General features: G+C 37.1%; 1 pseudogene; it reads right to left on the minus strand.

Moving 5' to 3' along the window:
* Positions 1-7,346: 7,346 nt before the first annotated feature.
* LOC114031512 lies at positions 7,347-8,305 on the minus strand (annotated as a pseudogene).
* Positions 8,306-12,698: the final 4,393 nt, after the last annotated feature.

Below are 12,698 nucleotides of genomic sequence, written 5' to 3' on the forward strand. Positions count from 1 at the left end.
GGAAAGGAAAGGAAAGGAAAGGAAAGGAAAGGAAAGGAAAGGAAAGGAAAGGAAAGGAAAGGAAAGGAAAGGAAAGGAAAGGAAAGGAAAGGAAAGGAAAGGAAAGGAAAGGAAAGGAAAGGAAAGGAAAGGAAAGGAGAGGAAAGGAAAGGAGAGGAAAGGAGAGCAGAGGAAAGGAGAGCAGAGGAAAGGAGAGCAGAGGAGAGGAGAGGAGAGGAAAGGAAAAAGTAAAATAGCATGCTTCAGTTTGCATTCAGACAACATCAGTTCTTTCTCAGAAGGTAGGCAGCATTTTTCATCGTAAGTCCTTTGGGATTGTCTTGGATCATTGTATTTCTGAGAATAGCTAAGTCATTCACAATTCTTCAACGTACAATATCGTTGTTACCGTATACAATGTTCTTCTGGTTCTGCTCACTTCACTTTGAATCAGTCCGTGTAAGTCTTTCCAGTTTCTTTTTTTCTGAAAGTATCCTGCTTGGCATTTCTGATAGTGCAATAATATTCCATTACAATCATATACCACACTTTGTTCAGCCATTCTCCAATTGATGGACATCCTTTCAATTTCCAATCCTTAGCCACCACAAAAAGAACTACTATAATTTTTTTTTGTACAAATAGGTTATTTTCTCCTTTTTTGTCTCTTTGATATACAGACCTAGTAGTGGTATTGCTGACTCAAAGGGTATGCACAGGTTCATATTCCTTTGGGCATGGTTCCAAATTGCTCTCCAAAATGGTTAGAACTCTTTGCAATTGTAGTGCATTAGTGTCTCAGTTTTCTAACATCCCCTACAACATTTATCATTTTCCTTTTTAGTCATATTAGACAATCTGATGGTGGTGAAGTGGTATCTCAGAGTTGTTTTAATTTGCATTTCTCTAATCAATAGTGATTCAGAACACTTTTTCATATGACTATAGATAGTTTTGATTTATTCATCTGAAAATTGCCTGTTCATATCCTTTGACTATTTATCAATTGGGGAATGATTCATATTCTTACAAATTTGGCTCAGTTCTCTATACATTTGAGAAATGAGTCCTTTATCAGAAATACTTGCTGTGAATTTTTTCTCCCACTTTTCTGTTTCCCTTCTAATTTTGGTTGCATTGGTTTTATTTGTTCACAAGATTTGTAATTTTTATATAATCAAAATTATCTATTTTCTATTTTGTAACATTCCCTATTTCTTGTTTGGTCCTAAATTCTTCCTTAATCCGTAGATCAGACAGGTAAATTATTTCATACTCCCCTAATTTGCTTATGGTATCACCCTTTGTGTCTAAGCCATGTACCCATTTTGACCTTATCTTGGTATATGGTGTGAGAAGTTGGTCTATACCTCTAAAATCCTTTCAATTCTAAGATTTTATAAGTCTGTGATTCTTTAACATTTTGCCCCCATTTAATCCACAGCTGGGTAGAACTGGAAAACAAACTAAGGAGTCCTAAGAGGCTAAATAATCACCACCATTGCTATTTGGGTGTGATTTAAGCAGGATGAAAATATTTATTACTCTTCCTTAGTCTATTTTCTCATAAAATAGTCTTCACGTAATGGTTACACTCCAATTTTAAAGTAGGAAAATGGGTAATTTTCATTTTCCCTCCACTTATAAGGCAGCTTGGAAGAAAGATGCTAGGGCAGAGACAAATTAACACAATAACAAAAGGAATAGTTGTCCTGAGGCCCCCAGACTTAAGGGGTCCTCGTGTTTCATTTTATATTAGAAAATGCATCATAAATAATTTTGTGTCATTGGAGGGGCTCTCTTTGTACTTATGACCTGGGGATACTACATGTCCCTAATCACCTCCAGTTTGGAGATTACAGCCCATGTCACAAACTCCCTGCCTTCTTGATTTTAGTTAAACTACTAGGAGAGCTGAGTAACACTTAGTCATCTTCCATTCACATTTGCAACACTTATTACCCTACACAGGGAGAACATTTGCAAATCTCCTCGGCCTGTTAGGACCCTGATAGAGGAGGAAAAAAGTATCCTGTAAAGCAAATTCTCTCCTATCTACCTGTCTCCCCTAACCCTTTGGCTAGAAAACAGGTGATCCCTATCCATCTGCTCTAGACAATGATATATGGAAGACATGTTTTGCTTTTATTTTTCAGATAAAATCCTGAGAGAAAACCTTCTCCTCCAATACACAAAACTTGTGCTATAATTTAGTCTTAGAGAGTTGATTCTGGAACTGAGAGGTTGTGACTCTTTTTAAAGGCTAATTAAGTCTAGGTGGACAACAATCAGTGGGGCTCATGCTTGGTAGGGGCTCATGGCAACAGAGAAATCAACTAAATTTTTCAGAGATATTCCTAAAAGCCAGAGCAGAGAATTAGTCATTGTTCTTTGAGAACCCAAACTGTTAGTGTTTGTGTGTTTGGGATAGGAATGTAAAATAGGGATAGAAATACCAGTTAGTTTGAGAGGAAGCATGATTTGGCGGGTAAAAAGTTACCCTCAGGATCAGGAAGACTTATATTCAAGCCCCACTTTTGATATATTCTCACTTTGGGACCCTACACAAGTCACTTAAGATCTCATTGCCTCAGGCAAATATCAAAAAACTATAAATGGCAGGCCAACTGTTGATCTGTATCTGTAGGATTTTCCTCACTGGAAGTTTCACAAATGAAATCATAATTTGGTGAAAATAATGGTCATGATAAATCTTTTAGATCATAATAAGTTCACAGGTTTATTAGGAGGTTCAAGTGAGACAATGCCTATAAAAGTCTACATAACTACCACCTGTTATTAATCAAGAATAATTTCAGGTTCAGATCACCTCTGAAGCAGTACCCTTGCCTGTTCCTTTAAGTATTTTCTGGGCTTCTGGCATTGAATTAAGGCCACATTTTTTAAAAGGAAGGGTATTTTAGAGTGTGCTTTTGATCTATGTTATTGTGAATAATGGGTATGAAAATACTTATTTGGGGAGTTGTGACCATCAATCTTCCTGTCATTTATGTGCTAGCATAAATATTTGCACCCAACAACTAGCAGCTCTTGAAATTACTTCCTCCAATCCTCTACTGAATTCTACTTCTGGTGAGTACATTTTCAAGGTGTGAAAAGTTTCACACTTACCTAATTAAGGGTCCAAAAAATTACATCTTTTAAAATCGTGGAACTTTAGAGCTAACAGGGAGCTTAGAGACCATCCATTTAAACATTTTCATAATTTAATTGATGAGCTAATTGAGGCACAGAAGTTAGAGGCCCTAGAACTCCATGTAAAAAAGGTAAAATCTACAGAGCAAACATAGCTCTATTTTTTAAGACTCTCAGAGGGCAGGGCCAAAGAACCACACAATCCTAGGAAAGAAAGGTAAGTCTCTTGGGAAGCAGTGAAGGAATGAAGGCTGCAAATAAGAATAAAATTGGCACAGGAGCTAGGCAATTCCCAGTTATGAAAGCTGTGAAAGCAAAAGTTAGTTCTCTGAATCCAGAAGTCCAAAATAACTAAAAATAAGGTCATCTGAACATCATTTCAGGTTTAACCACATTTCAGCCATTAGGAGTATTTTGGGATAGACCAGAAGCTTGGGCTTCAGTATTCAGCCACAGTTACTTCAAGTCCTACTCTATGGTAAGGGTGGAGGTATAAACACTCATTTCAATTAATATGGACACAGAAGGCCCATACTTCTTAATTAAAACTATCAATCAGATATATAAGCTAGATTTGATATGATTAGGTAAAAAGAATCATACAGCTTTATAAAACAAGTCAGTTTAGAATGAGAAATTCATCCACAAAGTCATCAAATTTAAGGAGTTTATGGGATCAGAAGTGCCTTGAGGATGCAGACCATATCATTTATACTTGAAGGAAGAAAAGTGGGGGTAGTGAGCCCACAGGGATTGTTACACTTTTCCCCTGCCCCACTCCAGCCTCATTGACCATGTCATCAGAAAGACTAGACCAGTATGAGATAACAGTTCAAATCAGGAGCTGAGATATACAAAGAAGACTAACTAGCCAGATCAAGGCTAGGCAGTTTTAGGATTCTTCAAGGCATTATCTCTTAGAGTCCAGTTGAGAGCTATACCTAACAGGAAAAGCATGAGCACTCCACAAAGGTCATTTCCAGTAACTGGAACTTTATCCTCTGGCCACATATAATAAATTTAAGAATATTTCCCTCAGGGACTTTGAATACACCAGGAAAGCCTATTCCCCAGATTTGGGGAAGATGTTTTACATTAGCTCTTCTTACTAAACCATATTAGTAAATATAATTTCTAAAAACAAAATGTTTATTTAGTTGATAATCAATAGGGAGCACATGGAACGGTGGCCCAGGAGCTACAGTGCTAGAAACCCCAGCTTCTAGAACTCTAAAGGGAGAAGTAGTCAGCTGGTTTCTGGGGACCTAACCAAACTATGCAAGCAAGAGTTGGGAAAATAGCCCTGATGAGGGTGTTTCCCTAATTTTCTGCCTTGATGCTAGTAACTAGGTTTTTGCCTTGCTCTTTGCAACCAATTCACTTATGGAGATCATAAATGGGTCCTTATTTCATTCATCATTATCATTATCAACATCATCATCTTCATCACAATAATAATATATAAATAATGTTAAGGTTTGCAAAGCATTTTACATAATGACATTGTTCACAGTTCCTGAGACCCTCCCTTGATATCTTGCCCAGCATTACAATTGCTCTCCATTTGTTCTTCCCTTTGTTCCCACTAGTTTATTAGGGTTCCACAAAGTATGAGCGCCATGGTTGTATGATCTCTGATATAGGCATGCCAGAGAGTAGGGAATGACTCAGAAGGTGTTTTCAAGGATAAAGCTTTCACTGAACACTTCTGTGTTCTCTGTGCCCAAGGTCTCAGACAGTGTGCAGCCCAACCCAGTGTACAAGGACATGCAGAACTTAGAGAACACAGAGACAGACAGTGAAAGTCACCAAACAATAACAGAACTCCAAAACCACAGTGCTCTGTGACAATGTCATCTTACCTAGTTCACTGTCTATTCATCTTTACAAAATAATCACCACTGCACTAGCAGTAAAAATGCTACATATTTAGCAACATCAAATCAGAAGTTCCTCTTCTTTTTCTCTGTATTAAAGCCTACATACTTATATGGACATTCCCCAAATGGCTTCTTCTGACCTCCAAAAAGGTAGCACCTATGTGCCCAGACTTTCACCTGTTAGATATTGACAAATTTTCCTAACATTCCAATCATTCTGACCACCTCCAGTGTGAATTATATTCTACAGACTGAGTATTGATTGGTACTTATAGGGAAGGTAGAAGCTAAGAGAGGGAATGAACATAAGCTTATGACTATGAGGGACCTAATCTGTGACCACGGCTCCATTGTAGAAATATAAGAGGGAAGAACCTATGAAAATTGGGGACAACTTTAAGAGATGACAATGAGGTTTGGGGGGAAAGGGAGACTCATAAATAAATCAATTTACTAGTAGTCCCCTTTCCATCAATTCTCTCTCTCCTAATCCCAAACTGAATTATTTACTTCCCATAGTCACACTTCCCTTAAATTCCTAGAATTGGATATTCATTTGGCTAAATATTTTTCTTCTTTTCAAACTGAAGATACTTCTAGAAATGTTCAGTTCAGTTCCATTAGCTAAATCTCTTCCTAAGGGAATTGGAGTTTTTATTTGTAGAAAAGGAAGGCAGTTAGATAGAAGGCACTCCTGAGCTTGCCACTATTGTAGGGTAGGATAGGGGCTGGGGCCACATGGGGACCTTAGGGCCTTAACACTGGTATGTGGAAGATGGGAGGAGGCATACACAAAGGTGGGAAGATAACAGAGACAAACTGAACTTAGTTCGAAATTAAGAAAAACTCTTCACCCAAGAAAGGAGACCAAAAACATTCTTCTATTTTGTCATCTTCCAAATTCCCTTTTCAGTACTTCAAGGTTTTGCCTTGTCCTCATCAAAGAATGAACGAATGAATGAGTAGAAGGGGGAACATTTATTAAGCACTTCTTATGTGTGAGGTGCTATTGTGCTAAATATTGTAAATATAAATACAAAAATCATATATCCCTGTCCTCGGGGAGCTTACATTCCAATAGAGGAAGTCAACAATTAGTGAATGGTAGCCAGAGAGGGGCATTTTGGACAGAGGTATCTCAGGGATGGGGAATGTGGTCTTTAGGCAGTTGATTGTCCTACCTGTTCCAGAAATGGTAGCGATGATTTATTTACTATTCACAGAGTCTGAGATGGAAAAGAGAGAGGGGCTAGGATGATGGCATTGCATGGGGATGTGGACAGGGGAAAAGGAAGAAGGAAGTAGCAATATTTTAAATCTGGGTCAGAGGTGAAAAGTGGGGAAGTTAGGAGTGGTGGAGGAGGGATGTTAGCATTTTTGTTAAATGTTCAAAAGGCACTATTGGGTTAGTTTTTTAGTCATATCTGACTCTTCATGATCCAATTTGGTCTTTTTGGCAGAGATATTAGAGTGGCTTGCCATTTCCTTTTCCAGCTCATTTTATAGATGAAGAAACTGAGGCAAACAGTGATAAATGACTTGCCTAGGGTCACACAGCTAATAAGTGTCTGAGGTCAGATTTAAATTCAGGAAGATGAGTCTGACTCCAGGAGTGACATTCTATCAACTCTACCACCTAGCTCTCCCACTGTTGGGTTGCCTAGGGATATTTTTTCCAGTTTATTTACCAAGTACACTTTAACTAAATAACTGAGTCTGGATCAGAGTGGTTATGATGAATGCTGGCCCACCTCTTAGATTACTACCATTAGTGCAATTTTTGAAAGGCATATTGTGTGATCTCAGGCACAAGGGCAGCTTTGCCAAGAACTAAACGGAATTTACATTTGCAAATGCATATGCATGCATAAATCTCCTTAGAATGTATGGAACTCACATTTCCAATTGCAATACTTGTGTCTTGACTCTCTTGTACTGTGCCAGAGTTCCTCAACAGAGACGAATACTGTAGTATTAGTACTATAAGTCAACTATCTCATGAACTAAATAGCCTTCCATTGCCTCACTGTGGCACTTAATTATCATTCATAACAGTTTCTTTTTTTTGGGGGGGGGTAAAAGGGACTACAGCTTTAATTGTAGGCCTCAATGCAATTTAAAAAAAATACCGTAATCAATTTTAGGACCTTATATTTGAATAGGGTCAGTTTTAGAGACCAGGTTTACTTGCAACAGTAAGAAAAACAATTATTCTTTGGAAAATCCTTGGCAGCAGAGAAGAAAAACTCCACCTCCAGACATACTTTGTGGTTCTTTCTGAAGGACCTTCATGATGCAGCTGATTACAATAGAAACAATCTGTGATTCAGTTCAACCTTTCAGAGAAGACATTCCAGCTCACATGATCTCATCAACCAGGAGAATATTGGTGGCAATCACAGTGCAGGAGTAAAGCAGCTGCTTCTTGACACAATAGTTATCCCAGACGCCAGCTTCGGCCTCAATAACCGGCTCATCGGTCTTTAAAATCAACACCAACAAGTTGTCCTGATTCTGAATGTTCAACCTGTACCTTAACTAGTGTATCCTGAAGGTCAAAACCAGAGTTCTGAGCAAGAACCTTGGGAATAATGAGCAATGCATCAGCAAAAGCCTGGATTCCAAGACAGGCCCCTCCCTTGACATGGTGCTTGTGTATAATGAGAGCTTCAGCTATGGTGACTTCTACTGTGCTGGCACCAGGCACCAGGAACCATGTAGCCATCTTTGGCGACACTCTTGACCTCTCGCACTGCATCCTTGATCTGTGTGCTCTTGTGCTTGTTTGGGCCTTTGATCAACAACGTCACAGATCGGGGGTTGCCACACTTCTCAATAAAGATGAACTTCTCCGATGAGGATTTCTCTATTACCTTGTTTATTTTGATTTGATCCAAGACTTCAAGGGCCTTTGTCTTAGCAGCTTCAAACCCTTCCGTTATGATTCGAGGGTGCAGACCTTCAGAGATATAGAGGTCCGCCTGCTTCAGCAGCTCCCCAATGATGAGAACATTTGAAGTGGTGCTGTCACCAGTAATGTCATCCTGGGCTACTTTTGCTATCAAGTAGGCTGTTGGGTGTTGAATTTGCCTCTGATGTAGCAGCACGTTACCATCCTTGGTGAGCTTGATGTCTCCTGCCCCGGAAACAAGCATCCTCATGGTGCCATCGGGCTCCAGGTTAGTCCTCAGCACGTCCTGCAGCCCCCAGGATGCGCTGATGTTCACGGCCAGTGCCACCCAGGCACAGGCCACCTCAGCTTTGAGATTCAGCGACTTCATGGCTGACATGACTGCGGTAGAGGAGGATGAGGAGGAGGTGGGCGCAAGGGAAGTGGAAGCCCATGACACTGTTTCTATGGGGGAATGTGTTTGGATTTCATACAATCTCTTAGAAATGAACTTTTGAAATATAAGCCTTATATAAAGGCTTGGCCTCAATATATGAGGACTTGCTGTGTATGATTTATTTATGTTATTAATTCTTAATAGGATTGTTAGAATTGCAAAGTGAAATAAAAAGAAAACTTTTATTAACTATCATTGGTAACTCAGAAAACGATGCTTTATTCGTTAAAAGATTGTGTAAATGCCACTTTCCAAGAAGATCAGGGTATAGAGCACACATAGAATCTTCCCCATTTCAACCTTCCCTCTAAAAATTGCAGGCCTGGAAGCAAGACTCAGCAATGTAAAGAAATACAAAAGAAAAAATCCAAATTGGAATGGATGAAAAGACAATAGAAAATGAAAAGTTACCTTCTCAGGTGAACTTTGTCCAGCCTAAAAACATTTAATGTGTAGTTAATAAGTAAAATTTCAATTATGTAGCAGGATGCTCAGTGTCCATTATAGGGACAAATTAATGCTTTTGTACCTTTCGCTAATCATCAAACAATGATCACCTCCACTGAGCCAAAAAGGAAATAGTAAAGTATTGAAATATTTCTTTACTATTTCAAAATATTTTATATACATTATCTCATTTGGTGTTAACAACAACCCTGAGAGAGATAGGCAAGGTCGGTATCTTCATGTCCATCTTAGAGATGAGGCAACAGTCAGTGGGATAAGGCACTTGGCCAAAATGGCAATCTGGTAATTAGCAGAGTCAGTAGGTAATTCCAAGTCTCTTGATTCTAAGGTTCATTGCTCTTTTCCCTAAAGCAAACTGCTTTACCTATACATTTCTTTTTACTCTGAAAAGTAGAGTTAGGTACTAACATAAAACGACAATTTAAAAAAAAAAAAGAGCATTAACCAGTCACTATATTTTAGGGGGTTCTTAAAAACATCCAAGGTTTCACTTAACTTCTAATTTTTATTTACCATTGATATATTTGCCACAGGATCTAAATCTAGAAAAGGAAGAGACCTCAAGGACCAGCTAATTCAACCCTCTCATTTTACAGAAGGTAGGGTGACTTATCCAAAGTTACACAGGTAGTGATTATTGGAAACAGGATTTGAATCCAAGTTCTCTGACTCCAGAGTCAGTGATCTCTCACATCACTATGCCTCCCTTGCATTTCTGGGAGCATATTACGTGCTTTTCCTATGAATTAAAATGTTAATGTATTTGGTCCTTGTTCATATATCCTCCATAGTAATATTGCATTCTCTTTTTTAAGACAAACCCATGGCTAGACTTGCTAACACTTAATTTTATTGTATAAAATATATTGTCACAAACAAAAATGCAATGCTTCTATTTATTCCATTTACATTTATTTATTTTTATGATATTATACTATAAATGCATTATATATTTTCCAATTTTTGCTAAATGCTCAAGTATGACTATTAAATTGAATTGCCTAAGGATATTTTTCAAGTTTACCTATTAAATAAGTTCACTTTAACTAAATAACTCTGTATTCAATATTTTTATTCAGCCTAAATCTCCTTCTATTTCCAAATCTAGTGACTACAAAACATTTTAAATCCATATCCATATTATTCTAATCACTTAATTATGTGATTTAGGTATGTTTTTCCCTCCACTAAATCATAAAACTGAGATGTCTATGTAAAATAATCATTTTGCAGGGAAGGAAACTCAGAAAAAATTATTTACCAAAGTCACACAAATAATTAGTGACAGATTTGGAATTGGACCCCAAGACTCTTGACTTCTACTCCAATCCTCTAGCTATTGCCAGAAGCCATGACAGTACTTTTATTTCCCAGCATGGACTATGATAATAGTAGTACCTTGCAATTATAAGATTTCCATCATTTTCTAATGTATAATTTAAATAATCTCCCCATATTAGGGTAGTCTAATTCTGATACTAGTTGGTTGCTGGGCACCTTCCAGGGCTATCAGATCATACTATTTATTCCCAACCTCCATGGAAATATGTAGCTATGCCCCATCATCTACTACCCAATTAATTGCTCTTTGAAAAGAGAAGCCTAGGGGCAGCTAGGTGGCGAAGTGGATAAAGCACTGACCCTGGAGTCAAGAGAACCTGAGTTCAAGTCTGGTCTCAGACCAGACACTTGACATTTACTAGCTGTGTGACCCTGGGCAAGTTGCTTAACCTCAACTGCCTAAAAATAAAGAAAAGAGAAACTCAATCTTAGAGACTTTCCATAATGTATCCATTAAAATTTGATTGCATGTGAACTGGTTATTTTAAATTATGCCAATCTGAATAGATTTTCCTTTATAATATTACCATATTTTATACAGGTATGGCTGGCCAGGTAACTGTTAAAAGCATTGATGATTGTGTTATATCTAAGAAAAAAATGCAGATTACTTTTGTCATATGCCTAGAGAATAGAAACAATGTGACTGTTAAATATGCTAGGGGACAAAAACTTGTTAAAAACAAGAGCAAGAAAAAGTCTAAATAAAAGATTAATCTATATTTAGGATAAGAAAAATGGGGCTTCTCCACTGAATAAACATTTATTTAGTCAGCTTTGTATTAAGAACATATAATTTTGTCATTTTATTATGTAAGGATAAATGAGACAAAAAAATAAAGTTGTGCAATAGAGTAGCATAGTGCAGAGTAAACCTGAAGACCCCAGATACTGGGGTAAAGACTCAATATTTAATGAAAATGCTGGAAAACAGTCTGGTAGAAATTAGGTATAGGTGAAAATTTCCCGCCATATATCAGGGTAAACTACTAATAGATACATGACTTAAAAGTAAGAGTTGAAATCATAGACTAATTAAAATAACAAAGAAGGAATTGCCTGTCAGATTTGTGGACATTGAGTAATTCATGACAAAGATCAAAGTATAGAAAAGATCACAGCAATAAAATGGAAAAGTTTGGTTATGTAAAATTGAAAAGATTTGCAGAAACAAAACCAACATAGTCAAAACGAAAAGGGAAACAGGTAATTGGGGAAAAACACTTTGCAACAAGTTTCTCTGATACCATATCTAAAGAACATAAAGTACTGATTCAAATTTAAAGGAAAAGGAGCATCCCTCAATAAATAAATGGCCAAAAGAAACAGAAGTTTTCAAAAGAAATTCAAGCTATTGACAAATACATGAAAAAAAATGATGCAAGTAACAGAGAAATGTAGATTAAAACAGCTTCGATTTTTCTACTTTATTGCCATCAGATAACCAAAGTTGACAAGAAAAATGACAATTGATAGAGTGGTTGCTAGAAAATAGATGCACTAATGCACTGTGGGTGAAGGTGTGAATTGATCCACCCATTCTGAAAAGTAGTTTGGAACTATGCCCCCCCAATGTCAATAAACTATGCAAATTCTTTAACACAACAATCACAACACTAGGCCTTTACCTGCATAGAGATCAAAGGAAGAGCAAAAGGACATATATGTGCAATACTATTTTTAGCAGCTCTTTTTCAGGTAGGAAAGTACTGGAGATTACCAGGGCACTTTTCTATAGGGGAATGTCTAAACAAATTATGGCATGTAGAATGTAAAGGAATATTACTGAGTTCTAAGAAATGATGAAATAAATGTTATCAGAGAAACCTGGGAACATCTGTATGAATTGATACAGAGAAGTGAGCAGAACCAGAACAACTTATTAAATAACATCATAAAGAAAAAGAAAAACAATTTTGAAAGATTTGAGAATTGTGATTAGTGTAATGACCAAACAGAATCCTGGAAGACTGGTGATGAAGCTTATTAGCCCCCTCTGGAAAGAAAGGAGATAAATTCAATATGAAGAATGGGGCATACCTTTTCAGACATCCATGTGGGAATTCAGTTGGCTTGACTTCAGATAGTTTTACAAGGGGCTTCTTTTTCTTTTTCCCCCTCTAATTCTTAGATAATTACATTTATTCTATCCTAATTTGTATATACAAATGACCATTTTATTTGATCTCTGTTATGTTCAGAATGGAAATAAAAGGCAATTTTAAAAAAAATAGGGATAATTAGTCTTAAAAATTAATATATCACACAAGGAACATATAAGGAAAACAGAATGTATTAATGGAGACATAGCAACAAAAGAATACAATATCAATGAAATGCAACAGAAGATAGCCAGAAAATCAACAAAAAATGAAGTAAAAATGAGCTGAAGTAATGATGCAGTAGGACAAAAAATAAATGAACATCTACAAGGCCATACAAATTGAAGTAGTCAATGACATTGGGCAACTGGCTAATGTTTGAACGGTATCTATATAATGACAAGTGTTATTTGTGCAAACATTTT

This window comes from Vombatus ursinus, unplaced genomic scaffold (assembly GCF_900497805.2).
Source record: "Vombatus ursinus unplaced genomic scaffold, bare-nosed wombat genome assembly UNPS02015175.1, whole genome shotgun sequence".
NCBI lineage: Eukaryota > Metazoa > Chordata > Mammalia > Diprotodontia > Vombatidae > Vombatus > Vombatus ursinus.